At 41.0% G+C, this 15,617-nt stretch overlaps 1 protein-coding gene across 1 annotated transcript in view; it reads right to left on the reverse strand.

Moving 5' to 3' along the window:
* LOC122817011 overlaps window positions 1–15,617 on the reverse strand; it is a 480,838-nt gene that overhangs the window by 415,295 nt on the left and 49,926 nt on the right. The gene's annotated exons all lie outside the window — the stretch shown is intronic.

Below are 15,617 nucleotides of genomic sequence, written 5' to 3' on the forward strand. Positions count from 1 at the left end.
CAATAAAAAACAAGGAATTCCTCTCGATCCTCCAGGAAGGGGGAAGGAGGGGGGGATGCAAGAAGGAAGGCGAGATCAAGGTCAACAAACATGGAACATTATGGTGAGTACATAATAACTCATCGAACAAACAAGGTGACCAATTTGATTTCCAAACTGCATTCAGTTGCACTTTTAACAATGACGCTTTTAGAATAAGAAATACAGTGTCAAAATACTGGCCTATTTTAAGATCAAATGAAGAGACTAATAAATGGCTACCTAAGCAACCAACATTTGTTAATGCAAGGAACACTAACCTCAAAAATATGTTTGAAAGGCACACACAACAATTTGAAGGCACAAAGGGTTCAACAACTGGTACTTTTAAATGCAATTCTTGTAAACAATGCCCACATATTACGAACACTGATGCTTATTATATTAAATCAAGAAAATTTAAGGTGAAGTCTGAGTTGTATTACAACTGTGCATCAAAGGGAATAGTTTACTTAGGGGTATGTCAGGTGTGTGAAAGCTTTTACATAGGGAAAACAGAGAGGACGCTACGTAGAAGGATTTACGAACATCTCTATGACATACAGAAAAAGAAAGATTCAAATGCATTTTACAGACATCTGACAAAATGCCCCAAGATGACTTTAAAATTCATGGTGATAGAACAGGTCCCTTTGAACCCTAGAGGTGGTGACTGGGAAACAACAGTTGAATACAAAGAATTAACTTGGCAACTAAGACTGAATGCATCCAGACCACCTGGTTTAAATGAAGCTATTAGCATCACCAGTCTATTAAAATTAAGACGAGCAAAACTTTAAAAGGTTGTAACATAAAGGTATTTATTTATACACATAAAAACTGGTGGTTCCAGGTTTTTAACACATATTTATGAAAACATGGATTAATATAGAATATTCCATGTTACACTATTGTATATATTTTACATATTATGCATACATTTTCACTTTTTTACAATTATATTTATATACAAACACATACATTTTAGTAAGATTATTTATATGATATGGAGATTTTAATGAATTAATTAAGTTATTTTTGGCACATTATTAATTATACACTTATTTATTTATTTATGAACTCTTGTCCAACACGTATATATTAGTAATGTTAGCATTATTTGTTTTTACTTATATACGTATATGCACAAATATACCCGCTTATTTTTGGCTAGTTTTCATTTTATTTATATTTACGTACATAACAGTCTAAATACATATCATTTTATAGATGGATATGTTTTACATTCACGTACACATATTATTTTATTTTTTAATACAAGGTTTTATGGTCAACAATACATAAATACAGTATTTATTTCGTTTTACTAAGATGGACATACGCATTGATTAGTAAACACAATGATTTTAAAAGAATTCTGTACATTGACCAGAAACTACAGGTAGAGAGTGGTCCTACACTACTTACGCAAAATTATATTTACGTAGTGTAGCACATTTGTAGTGTAAGCCAGTTTATTAGGAATAACAAGTAAGGAACTGATTTACACTATTCATACAAGATTGAAAGTACGTAGTGTAGCACATCTGTTTTTTAAAACGTTTTTTTTAAAATAAGTTTATTCAACAGAAGTTTATTTTAACAACTACTATTTTTAAGATTCCATAATTCTACTGCATTCACACTATTTTAAATAACAGAGGTGGTTCTTTGAAATATGAATCATCCAAAAATTATTTGTTGTTAATGTGGCAACTATATTTTAGAAATCTAGAAGGTTTACAATAACTAAGCACTCAGCACTTTAATCAATGGTTATTAATTAAATTTGTTTTGTTGTTAATTGACAATCAACTGTTTTATTTAAATGAAGCCAAGCTCTTAGTGGTTCATCTTGAAAAAGCCTGACATAGCTTCAGGCGAAAGCGCTTGATTTATTGGATTTTACTACTTTTGTTCTGTGTTTTTCGTGTTGCAAAATTAAAGAATTTCACCGCATCCTTGGAAGAGTTTATTGGATCTAGGAAGTTCCTTTTGCAGTTTGTTTTTTGAGTACATAACTTCTTTATGTTATGTTGTCCATATCTCACCTTAATTCTTGCTGTTTGGGAAAGCATCCCCAGCACCTGATCCTTGGGTGGCTCACTGGAAAAAACTCTTCAGGACCATGGAACCAAAGGATGCCCTGTTCTGTGAGGCCACATCTACTTTGTAATGAGTGATAAAGGTATGAGGATTAGCTCATGTAGCTGCCACACAGATTGAATCCAAAGGCAGTCTGGCTTGAAAAAGCAATAGAGGTAGCCAAGGCCCTTGTTGAGTGTCCTTTAATTTTCCCTGAAAGTTTTTGCTTAAGCAAATCATAGACGTGTTTTATAGTGTCTGAAAGCCACTTAGATAAAGTCACCTTTGAGACTGCACAAACTTTTTTATTGTCCGCAAAGGATATGAACAATTGGTCAGGTTTTCTAAAGTCCTTGGTCCTGTGTAAATAGAAATGTAACCGTCTATGAACGTACAATTGATGAAGCTTATACTCTGCCTTGTTGCCATGATTGGGGAAGAAAACAGGAAGCTCAATGGATTAATTCAAATTGTAGTCAGAACATACCTTGGGTAAGAAAGAGGGGTTGGTTCTGAGAGAAACCCAATCTTTATGGAAAATCAATTATGGGGGATGAATAGATAAGGCCTGAAATTATGAAACTCTTCTAGCTGAGGTAATTGCAACCAAGAAAAAAGTCTTCCAAGTCAGAAATTTGAGCGGACAAGAAGCAGATGGTTCAAAGGGGGGAAGAATCAGAGTGTCTAAAACTAAATTTAGATCCGGGGGGGAGAGGTTCTCTTATTGGAGGTCTTAAGAAGGTAGCACCTCTTAGGAATGCCTTACATGGACTATGGGACATGATATTGGACCTCATGTCTCCCATATGGAAATTAGAGATGGCAGCTAGCTGAACTCGAATAGTAGCTGCAGCAGCACCTCGCTCAAACGTTTCAGCAAGAAATTTGAGAATCTTTGAAAGTGGTGCAGTAAAAGGATCAACTTGGTTTTTGCCTGCCCAACAAGAGAACCTCTTCCATTTACTAGTATAAAGTTTCCTAGTAGTGGGCTTATGGGAGGAAATCAAAATGTGTTGAACCACCGGAGAAACATCAGGAAGCCTGGCTAAGACCAGAAGTGGAGGAACCAAGCTGCCAGCTTAAGGGTTTGAACGAAAGGATGGAGAGCCCCCAAATGATGCATCAAGAGATCCGATGCTCGGTCCAGGATCCAAGGCTCCCCCTGCAGGTGATGCCAAAGGATTGGGAACCATATCTGATGAGATCAGTAAGGGGCAATGAGGATTTACTTCCAAACCAATGACTGTGGTTTCTGAAGAACCTTGGGGATCAGAGGAAAGTGTGGGAAGGCATAAAGCAGTCCCAGGGGCCAATCATGAACAAGTGTGCCCCTGGGTGACTGTCCCAGTGGTGGGACTAGGGCAAAGTAGCTCCCGCATTTGTTGCTGAGGGGAGTGGCAAACAGATCACAGCATAGTTGGCCCCATTTGTGAAAAATCAAGTTCACAACTTCCTGCTTCAGGGACCACTCGTGAGGCATCAGAATAGCCCGGCAGAGCTTGTCCGCTATCAAGTTGGATTTCCCCGGGATATGCGTTGCAACTAGAAAGCATTGGGAAGACATCGCCCTTTGCCAAACTTGTAGAGCCTCTCAACACAAGGGGTAAGACCTGGTTGCACCCTGTTTGTTGATGTACCATACTATCGACATATTGTCTGTCTGAATTGCTATAGTCCCCATAGGTAGAGAGTCCTGAAGTGCTTGCAACGCCAGAAGCACCGCTGTCATCTTTAGGACATTGATGTGCAAGTGGTACTTGTGTTCCTGCCAAGTCCCTTGAACAGTATGTACCAGATAATGCCCCCGACCCTATCTGGGAAGCGTCCATGGTCATTGTGGCTACAGGCTGGGGGGTAGAAAAGGCCTGCCTATTGTTGCCATAGGGGAGTGAAGCTCCAGATCCTTTTTGCAGGATTCCATGATCGGAATCTGAAGTGACATGGGCAAATCCTGGAATGACCATTGTGCAAAGAGGAGCCACTGTAGAATTCTCATGTGGAAGTGAGCCATAGGGACCAGAGTGATTGCCACTGCCATAAAACCCAGGACCCTGAGGATAAATCTCGCCTGGACTCTTTTTTGGGAATAGCATTGCAACTTGACGATGGATCATTAATAATCTTTCTTGAGGCAGCTTTGCTATCATAGCCCTTGTGTCTAAATCTGCCCCTATAAAGGTAATTTATTGACAAGACAGCAAGGCAGACTTTTCATAGTTTATGGTGATCATTAGCTGAGAATAGCAAATTGTAGATTCCCTTGCCCTGATTAGTTGATGCTTGGTAGTGGCAGTAAGGAGCCAGTCGTCTAGATATGGAAACACCCAGAATCCTAGATGCCGCAGGTGAGCTGTAACTACTGTGATGCATTTGGTGAACACCCTAGGGGCTGTGGTGAGATCAAAGGGCAGAGCTCTGAACTGATAGTGACTGTCTCAGTCGGAAGTGTAGATATCTCCTTGACCGCCTGTCTATTTTTATGTGGTAGTACGCATTCTGGAGATTGATAGAGCACATCCAATTGTCCTGTCCCAGAAATGGGAGAATGGACTGCAGTGTTCCCATCCAGAACTTTGTTTTCTTGACTGATTTGTTCAGCCTGCTGAGATCCAATATGGGTCTCCAGTCCCCTGTTTTCTTTGGAACTAAAAAGAACCTTGAGTAAGTTCTGGATCCGATTTGGTCTGCGGGGACTTCCTGGATTACTCTTTTTCTTAGCAACCTTTGAACCACTAGGTTTGCTTGATCCTGAAGATTGAGTGGAACATCTGGGATAGGGTGTTGTCTTTTTGACAGGGGAAGTTGGGAGAAGGGGATATTGTAACCTCCAGATATTATCGATAGTACACATGTATCTTCTGTGATTGTATGCCAGGCTTTTGGGTACAAAGATAATCTCCCCCAGACTGTATCTGGAGTAGGACAGTCAGGCCTCCCTTCAGGAGCACTTGAAAGGCCTGCCAGAGAAGGTATCTCTGTCGCCCTGATTCTGTGGACCCGCCTGCCATGAGATCAGCGTCTTCCATTATTTCCCCCTCTGCCCCTGGGGGAAAAAAATCTCCACGTGTGTCCAGTGAAGCTCCCAGGGATTTCCAGAACCACATCTTTCCACTCTTCTGGCCCTTAGGATAGGGCCTAGATGGAGCAGAAAAATGTACTTCCATGGCAGAGAGTGTTTTGACATCCTGTTCACACCTGGTAAGAGTCTCTTTTACCTGAGGCCCAAATAAGGACAAGCCATCAGAGGAGGTGTTGATAAAGGAAGACTTGAAGGGCTCCGCAAAATGACAAAGGCGCATCCAGGAGTGTCTGCGTAAGGCCACTTCTGTGCCTGCCACCCTGCTTGCCCCATCGGCTGAGTAAGAAACTAGCCGCTTGGAGGAGTTAACCACCGAAATCATGGCCGCAAGCTGAGAAGCCACCTTGTCCGAAGCTCCCGCACCTGTGGGACCCTGTAAGGTATCTCCTAACTCTTTGAGGAGATCCCTTTGAAGCCAAGTGTGACAAATAGTTCAGCGACCTGAGTGTAAAGGTCGCTGAAGAAAATATATGCTTCCCATATCTGTCCATCGTATGAGACTCTTTATTCGGCGGATGGACAGATGAAGTTTCAGCTAATTCCTTCCTGGTGGCTGCTGCCACCACCATAGCATCAATGGAAACACCTTTGGATAAGGAGGCTCTGTCTTCAGAGGCTGTAATGAATTTATTGGGCCTCCACGGAACTGGTTCCATCGTGTCTGGAGAGCTCCAAGCCTTCCGACTCACTACGTGCAATAGTGGGTTGAAAGGAGGAGATACCCAAGAGGTGGAGGATCGGGAACCAAATGCATCCAGGTACACTGATTCATCTTCAGAAGGGGCAAGGGACTTCCAGTCACCCCTCTGTCTAAGTATTTCTAAGATGTCTGTAAAGGAGACATCTTCAGAGGGGGACTGTGGGGGCACTTCTGAGTCATCCAAGTCTGTGTCTGATGTCAATGACTCAGGGGAGTCCACATGCTTCCTCTTGCAAGTCCTTTTCTGAGGGACCTCCTCTGAGGGATGCTCAGGGGAGGTTTCAGAAGAAGTGGGATCACCCAATGGGGCATTCTGGAGCATGGGTTCCCTAGGCGTGGGGCAGAGGGGCGGTTCGGAGGTAGACACCGGCACTGAAGGCAAAGAAGCCAATGGAGCCAAGGGTAGAGCTGTCTCAGCAGAAAGCATGCTCCTCATCACCTCAAAGGCATCGCGGTTTCAACCTGAAAGAGTCCCCAGCTCTGAAGAAGCCAGAGACCTCCTCCAAACCAAGGGCGATGGCTCCGAGGCCAATGTAGGAGCCGAGCTGACCTGCGCTGAAGCTCCGAGAGGGACAGTAGGGTCGGACAAGGGTCCGATGATGCTTCCCCCCTCAGAGCCAATGAAGGAGCATCGGCTCCCAGATTCCTCAATAGAAGGAGGTATTGAGGAGATCGGAGAAGTAGTTGGAACAGAAAGACTGGAGGAGGTTACTGGAACCTACGGTTCCACCACTACAACCTCCATACACTCCGGCTCCGAGTTCAGAGGAGTCGGAGGAGGAATCGAGACAAGTGTTGGTTAAGCTGTCGGCACCATTTCCATTTGGGATGGGCCCGAAAGTATTTTTGCTAATGCTGGTGTCCTAAGAAGCCTCTTCACCACCCTCTACACATAATCACCTGAGAGGCTCCTGGATGACCGAGAGGAATGGGTTGAAGACCGGTGACTGCCTGACACAGATTGTAATAAAGGAGACTGTGGAGCAGACCGCACCGGTTCCATGGTAGAAGACCTGGATCGTTTATGAGATCTTACTGGCTCTGACACAACAGATGGAGCCGTAGGTGAGAGTGTCTTGTTGGAAGTGAAAGTCAGGCTTGACTTAGCTTGTAACTTGTCCCTCTCTTTAGACAGTTCCAAAATCGGAGCCGAAGAGGATGAAGGCTTGGGTTTTTCCAGTTTTTTTGCTGGCTGAGTCCCCTCCATAGCAGCATCAAAGGGGCCCTTCAGTAACCTTCTTAAGATCAATTTATTCTTTCTCTCCTGCAGGACTCATGAACTAAATGCATGGCAAATAGAAAATGAATCCCGCAGGTGAACAGGTCCTAAATAATACATGCAACTCGTGTGTCTGTCCGTAAGGGACATCTTTTGACAACACGAACTGCATTTTTTGAAACCCGAAGGTTTCGCTTCCTTGGCAGAATCTTTCAACATAATGTTGAACAGCACTATCTAAGGCTAGACAAAAAAAAAAAAAACACTACACACTACTAACTAGATAAACTAGCAAAATACAGAGAAAAATCCCTCTTTTTTTGTTTAGACAGGAAAGAAGAGAAGGGGGAGAGCCTCTAAGTTAAACAGCAAACTCCCCACCTAAGGAGAGCCTCTAACTTAAATGGCAACTCCTTAAAACTTTATAGATATGAAGGAAGGCAAGAAAAATGAAGAACCCTCTAAGTTAAACAGATTTAGAAGAGGCAAAAGGGCCAGAGAGAAAAGTGGTTAGTCCACAACAAAAGCAAGTCACTCGGACGGGATAGGGAAAGGTACAAATATGAAGGGCAACTACTACTAACAAGTTAGACAAGAAAAGAGCAAAAAATTTTTCTTCAAATATAATAAACAGAAAACACTTAGCCTGAGCCAGCATCTGCAATCTCAATGTTGCAAGCGACAAATGAGATCTGGGTAACTATCGCTAGGCATGCTGGAATAGGGTCAATCCTCGAGCCAGTAAAAGCTCTTAAACTATAGTATCCGGCTGAGTCGGAAGTTCCAAACCCAAACAGAAAGAAAGAAGGTGAGATACGGACAAGATAACATACAATATTACATTACTTCACTTTAAAAATTAATATAACAGGTACTACATCAACATGCATTTCATGAATGACAATAAGTATGAAACTGTGTCTGGCATTACCGATGGACTATAATCCTCACTGATTTAGCAAGAAATCAACCTTTTCAAATGAGGCAGGAGAAAAACAGAAGGCAATTGCATCAATGTACATCTTGTTGACAGTAATATTTAACTACAGTATCTAGCATTACTAACTATAGTCCTCAGTAATTTAGCAGGAGCTCAAACATTCACTAGAAACAATGCAAACATTCAAGGCAATTGTATGCATGCATTCTGTTAGCATTAAACATGAATCTAATGCATGTTATTTCTCATCATTATTATAATCATCAGCCCCCTTTTTCCCCAATTTTTTCTACATGGGGTCGAGGTATCGTGTTAACTGTTGCCAACTGTCTCAGTTCAGTGCCACACTCCTGCCTTCTTCAACACTCATGCCTGACTGTCTCAGATCTTCTTTCACATAATCCATCCACCTCTTTGTTGGACATCCTCACTTCCTCTTACCTTCTTCCTGTCTGTCCCAAATCTTCCTCACCAGATTGTTTTCTGCTTTTCTGCATATGTCCAAACCACTGTAATCTGTTCTCTTTGATCTTTTCTGCAATTGGCGCTATTTCGGCTTCTGCTCTTATGTCCTCATTTCTACGTCTGTCCTACAGTGTGCACCCTATCACCCTTCTCAGGCATTTCATTTCCATCACCTCCAGCTTCAACTGTTCTGCCTTAACTGCCCAGATTTTTGTACCACATAGTAGTGCTGGTCGCACCACTGTTTTGTACACCTTACTTTTCAGCTTCTTTGACATTCTTCTGTTATAGACTACAACTGGCACTCTATGCCATTTGACTGCAGCCCGTCTGATTCTAGCTTTGACCTCTTCATTCAGACTTCCCTTCTCCTCAACCACCCCTCCCAGATACTTGAAGCTATTTACCTGTTCCACTATCTTCCGTTCTACTTCTATTCTCAGCTTCTTCTGATTTCCTCAATTTAATGCCATTACCACCATCTTATCTGTGCTTAGTTTCATCCTATGTGCCTTCAGTTTTGCATTTCATTCTCCTATCCTTTGCTGAAGTTCTAGATCAGAGTCAGCCTGTAATGCCACATCATCTGCATACAGCAACTTTGTTTATCTGTACCCTCTGACCTGTTTGTTAATGTAGTCCATCGCCAGTATTAACAGCAGTGGGCTCAGAGCTGAACCCTGGTGTACATCCACTCCCACTGGGAATCCCTCTGTAAGGCCAAACACTGTTCACACTTGAGTCACTGGGTCCTTGTACATAGCCTGCACTAATTCTACCAATGATTTTGGGACTTCAAACCACCACAGTCCTGCCCAGATCAGCTTTCTTGGGGACTTGTCATGCTTCCTCCAAGTCTAGGAATGCCCAGTTGGACTCACTCCTCATCTCTACCTTCTTCTCAAGTATCTGTCTCACTGCAAACATTGGGTCAATTGTGCTGCATCCTGATCTGAATCTGACCTGCTCTGAGCCTGTTGCTTTCCCAGACTTTTTTACTTCTTCTAGGGTGGGCTCCTCTTCTCTCATCATAGGCTGTTTCTGGGGCAGTACAGCTTCTGTGGTGTTTTCTTCATTCAGAAGCTACTGGAAATATTCCTTCCATCTGCCTTTGATGCCCTGTGTACTGGTGAGCAGGTTGTTGCTGGCATCCCTTATGAAAGGTGCCTATCTTATTTATCTTTCTGTCTTTGCCTTGCAATCTGATATAGTTTCTTTGTGGAAGTTGGTAGAGTGCCTCCAATGCCCTATTCTTTGCTATTGCAACCTCTTTCATCAACATCTCATGTTCTGAAGACCCTAGGTGAGTAAACCAAAGAAAAGCAGCTGGTCCTGATAATATTATGGGAAGGGTTCTAAGAGACTGTACTACCCAACTGTCCACTGTACTAACAGATATATTCAACACATCCCTGCAACTAGCCATTGTACCCAGTTGCTTCAAAAATAAGACAATCATTCCCTTACCCAAAAAATCCCAGCTGACAAGCCTAAATGATTACCAGCCAGTTGCTCTTACATCAACAGTAATGAAGTGCTTTGAGCAGTTGATCATGAGCCATCTCTTCAAGCCTACCTGCAACACTGGATACATTACAGTTTGCATATATATCTAACCACCACACAGCTGATGCAATAGCTACAGCACTTCAAGAATCCTTGGCTCATCTAGAGAACAAGAATTGCTATGTCAGAATGCTGTTCATCGATTTTAGTTCCGCCTTTAACACTGTCACCTCACAGAATCTGATACTGAAGCTGATCCAGCTGGGCATCAACACCCCCCTATGTAACTGGATACTGGACTTTCTCATTAACAGACCCCAAAAAGTATGTGTGGAAAGTAACAGTTCAATCAGTATTACATTGAGCACAGGTGTCCTTCAGGGCTGCGTCCTAAGTCCTCTGCTGTTCACCTTGTTGACACACAACTGCATGGCCAAGCATGAATCCAACAAAATCATCAAGTTCGCAGATTATACCACTGTTGTAGGTCTTGGCAGAAATGGTTAGGAAACAGCCTACAGGGATGAACTGGAGCATCTGATAGGCTGGTGCGACAGCAACAATCTGGCCTTAAATGTAAGCAAGTTCAAAGAATTAATAGTGGACTTCAGGAGGACTCAGGTGATGCATCAACCTCTGGAAATTAGGGGGTGGCAGTTTAAAGAGTCAAAAACACCAAGCTCCTAGGGGTGCACATCTCAGATGACCTTTCCTGGTCGACTCATACTAGCCACACAGTGAAGAATGCACAACACCCCCTGCACTTCCTATGTAAACTGAGGAAGGCAAACCTGTCTCAGTCTGTCCTCAAAGCCTTCTACAAGGGGACCATTGACAGCATCCTCTCAAATAACATCATAGTTTGGTATGGTAACTTAAAGCATCTGACTGCAAGATTCTACTGAGGGTAGTGAGGATAGCAGAAAAAGTCATTGGTTCCTAGCTCCCATCCATGGATGATCTGCCTGAGACTTGGTGTGTGGGAAGGGCTAGGAAGATAATCAACAATCCCATGCACCCTGCCCATAACACATGCTTCCTCCTTTCCTTGGGCAGGCAGATTTGCAGCTTACACTGCAAAACATTTAGACTGAACAGGAGCTTCTTCCCTCTATCCATAAGGCTGATGAACTTAAATACCAGGCATGGCAGTGAATAATAATATCAATATGCCACGTGCTATGACGTATCAGCTATAGTAATCACTCTGGCAAACTGCTTCAGTAACTGGTACAGTTAGCTTGATTTCTTATGCTATTACTTCCTGAATGTGCAACAGTCAGGAGTGAGTCACCACTCCATACATGTTCAATATGAACATTATACTACAACTGATGAAGTGCAATATTCTAAGTAATCACAATGTGAAGCCATAGTCTTGCAATACCTACTAATGTCTTCCTGTCCAGTTGTGGTTATTTATTGTGTTGTTAACAGTTTAATTATTACTGTATGTGCATTAGTCTTACTGTCATTCAAATTATGTGTTCATTGTGATATCTTGCACAGGGACTAAAACAACGTAACTTCGTTCAGCTTGCACTGCTGTGTATATCTGATCGACAATAAAGTTTACATTGACTTTCACTCTTTCTTAGCTTCTTTTTTAGCCAAACCTCTTTCTTAGCTTGTTAGCCAAGTTTATTTCTAACTGACTAAAATTTTCAGTGATTTTACAGGAAATCAGAGTATGACAGAACAAACATATTAAGCAAAATCTAGGACCCTCCACAAAATCAGCAAGTCACTCAGACAGGCGGTGTTTCTAGGTCAACCTGAAAGGGACAGTTGTATCCAGTGCTCTGTGTAATTCTCAAACTTCTGTCTACAGAATGAGGAAAAAATGGGCAAAATGTGGAACACTTACTAGCAATGTCAACTAGGAAGCTCACAGCACGGTAATGACTATTACTATACAAAAAAGTTCTTTTGATGAATTAAAAATTTTCATTATTATTTAGCATGCATATTTACTAAAAAAAATCATAATACTAAATGTGTTCAGCTCAACCATTAGCATAGTGCTTTTCACAAAGTTATTTATAGTACATATGTAATTAAACAAATACACAACCAAAAATTATGAAGAAATCACTAAATAGATTGCAGATTTCTATAAATCAGTTTAATATCAGAATAATTACCTATTGAACATCAGAATCATAGCAGTGAAAGAATATTAGTTTTCATTTGGAACTCGAAACCAAACCCTCCAGCATACCCTACTACTGGACTAACAAGAGCATTTGGATGGGCAGTCTGAGTTTCCCTTAAGACCTGTATACTTTTAGCCAGGAAACTCCAGCATGAGGTCAACACAGACAAAGACACAGACACACCTCTCTGCTTAAGAAGTGTTAAAAGTGAGAGGAGAATATTAGCTCTCATTTGGGACAAACTAAAGACCTCTAGCGCATCTTGCTGGTGTTGCTGCCTCTGGACCAACAATTGACTCTGGAAAGACAGGTATCAAGCTTTGGAGGCTCTTGCTGGTCCAGTGGCAGTGACACCAGCATGGTATGCTGGAGGTGATAGGTTCACGTCCCAGATGACAGCCAATATTATTGTTTCACTTTTATGATTCTAACAGTCCCACAACAAGTGCATTTGTGCATGTATTTGTCACTTAGCACCAGAGTTATATTAGAAGAAACAATCAACTTTTTAGACACCTACTGACAAAGAAAATATGCAGATTCAATTTTGCAGGTATATGTATAGGATACATGAAAGAAGAGACAAGTGATACTTGTATTTACTTATGTTGACTGGGTTTGTCTCATTAGGCCATTATCCTCTTTGCATGAGAGACCCATGATGGAATGCATATTGACTAGGGAACATTTAGCCAGGGTACCTTAGAAATTCCCTTCTTCATTTTTGATAAGTGCAGTGGGGATCTATTATAAAGCAAAAAAAAAAAAAAACAAACAAACTGGTAAACACCCAGTACAGAGTTACAAACAAAGCAGTCCAAGAGTAAAAAGGAACTCACAAAGTGGTGTAAAAACAAGTTTAATAACAAAGCTTTCAAGGTAAAACTCTTCTTCAGTGTTTAAAAACATTCTAAAACACATCTTCATATATATACCACGTGAACACATTCAGACCAATAGAGGCACAGCAACAATACAATAATAAAAATAAATACTTGAATGTGTGTTTCATGAATAAAGAAACCTCTAAAGGACAAGTTTTAAACTTTCAGTTTCATTCAGCCCAGGGAGCACATCTGCTTGAAAGTAATTAATCCATCTATATTCAACATTCTCAGTATTCAAATGAATAAAACAAAATCCACGTCAGCAGAACTAGCAGCAAAGAGTCCAATATTAAGTGTTTTATTAACATCCACTTTTCGTTCAAAAAAACTGAACTTCTTCAGACAAACATCAAAAGGTAACAAATATAAAAAAAAAAACTCCTTAAATACACAATTAACAACACATGGTACATTTGAATGGACCAACCAACTGGTTAAAACTTGCTGACATCAATGTGTGGGGAAAAAGCTGATCTCAAAGCTTCTTAAAGTGCTACTGCATACAAAAGTCAGCTCTTTACAAATTGTGTTTTGAAATCAAACAACTGACCAAAATAAAATAAAAAGTTGTCAATAAAAATGTGTCTAAACATAAAATGTTTAAAACCAAGAAAAACAAAACATAATAAATGAAACCAATTTAATAACAAAAAATAATGAAAAGTAAAACATAAAAAAAAATAAATTATAAAGGAAGAATAAAAATAAAAAATAATAAAATTACCTCTGCATACTTCTGAGTTTCAAAATGCAAGCTAAACTAACTCTGTCGTTAAGACCTGGAGGTCTATATGAGCAGAGTTTCAGCTGCCAAATCACTTCTAGGTGCTCTAATAATAGTTGAAAAGGACCCCCCCCGATGTTGAAGGGAACCTGTCCTAACACCCTGAAAGTAAAACTGTGCTGAGGATGGTCATTAGCATGTTTCGCCAAAGTGTTTTCACACTTGTTTTTCCTAATACAATATAAATGTTCATAGATTCTTTCGTTAAAACCTCTGTCAGTCTTACCCACATAGAACACTGGGCAAGACTGGCAGCAAGCTAAATAAACAACCGATCGAGATTTGCAGTTGAATCTACCAACAGTGGAGAAAGAAGACCCAGCAATTTTGAATCTCGAACCAGTGGCAATGTGCCTGCACATGTTACAACTCTCACATTTGAAAGTGCCCTCTACTCTAACACGAGTGTCCTTTTTTGTTTCTAGTATTCATTTGAGGTTATCACCCCTCCTATATATAAAACTAGGCAAAGTACCAAACCTGGCTTGTAAGGCATCGTCACAACAGAAAATACTCCAGTTCTTGACAAACACCTCCTTTATTAAGTGAGTCTCAGCACTATAATTAGTGATGAAAGAAATAGAAGTGTCTACTTTCTTGCTGTCTACAAAGACTTCAGGCATAACTGGAGGTGAATGTTCTAATGGACAACTTGTGAACAAACTGCTTTGTAAAATAGGTTTATAAACACCCCCATACCTTTTAGTCTGGACCTGAGTAACCAGGTCCTGAATAAACTTGTCTGGGTAACCTCTGTGTAGAAACAATCCCTTAATAAACTCATATTCTTCTAGAAAGGGTTCATCGTCAGTTACAATTCGAGCAGCGCGCACAAGTTGCCCCTTCACTACCCCTCTTTTTTGGTGCCCAGGGTGGGCACTAGTAAAGTGTAACATGGTGTTAGAATAGGAACTCTTACGATATATTTTGGCCTTAAAGCTACCAGCAGAAATGTCTTTGTATAAGTCTACATCCAGATAAGAAATTCTAGAATCAGACTATAAATGTAAAATTCAAAAAAGACGTGCTGGAATTGAGATGGTCCATGAAAGTCCCCACATCATTAATTGAACCTTCTGTCAATATAAAGATGTCGTCCAAAAATCTGGTGTAAAAATCAATTTTGAACTGACCGTTGCAGTTACCAAACACGTATCTGTGTTCCCATTCAGCCATTACGATGTTAGCAAAACTGGCCCCTACTGGTGAGCCCATGGCTACACCAGTCTTCTGTAAATATATCTCTCCCCCAAATGTTACAAAGTTGTACTTCAAGATGACGTCTAACAATTCCTGCACCAATCTGATTTCTACACTGCTAGCGTTGTGATGCAGTAAACGGTCAGTGACCCAGTCAATCCCTGTAGCATGACGGATAGACGTATAATTAGAAGTTATGTACCTACCATAACGTTCCATGTTAGTTGTCTTCTATCACCTTCTTTCTTGCTGGATGGGTTCGGAGCCGATCCTCGGCTCCAACTCGGCACTTGCTAAACTCGAGAGCTAATTTTACCAGCTCGAGGCAACCCTATATCCCATGATGCAAGGCGGAGATTACTCAGATCTCGTTTGGTAGCTAAAGAAATAGCAGTATTTTCTTCCAACTTAAGAGGAGGAAGAAAATAAGGATACTAAATAACATCATAACCCTCTAGAAAGGAGCAACATAATCTAGTGACACTAGGAGTTGAACAGCTAGAAAAAAAAGGTAATAACCTCTTAATAGAAGATGTATAATCTTCCTGGTCTGACCAGGCTAGGGGGATGGAGGGTGG

This window comes from Protopterus annectens, chromosome 12.part0 (genome assembly GCF_019279795.1).
Source record: "Protopterus annectens isolate FY-2018-M chromosome 12.part0, PAN1.0, whole genome shotgun sequence".
In the NCBI taxonomy this organism is placed as follows: domain Eukaryota; kingdom Metazoa; phylum Chordata; order Ceratodontiformes; family Protopteridae; genus Protopterus; species Protopterus annectens.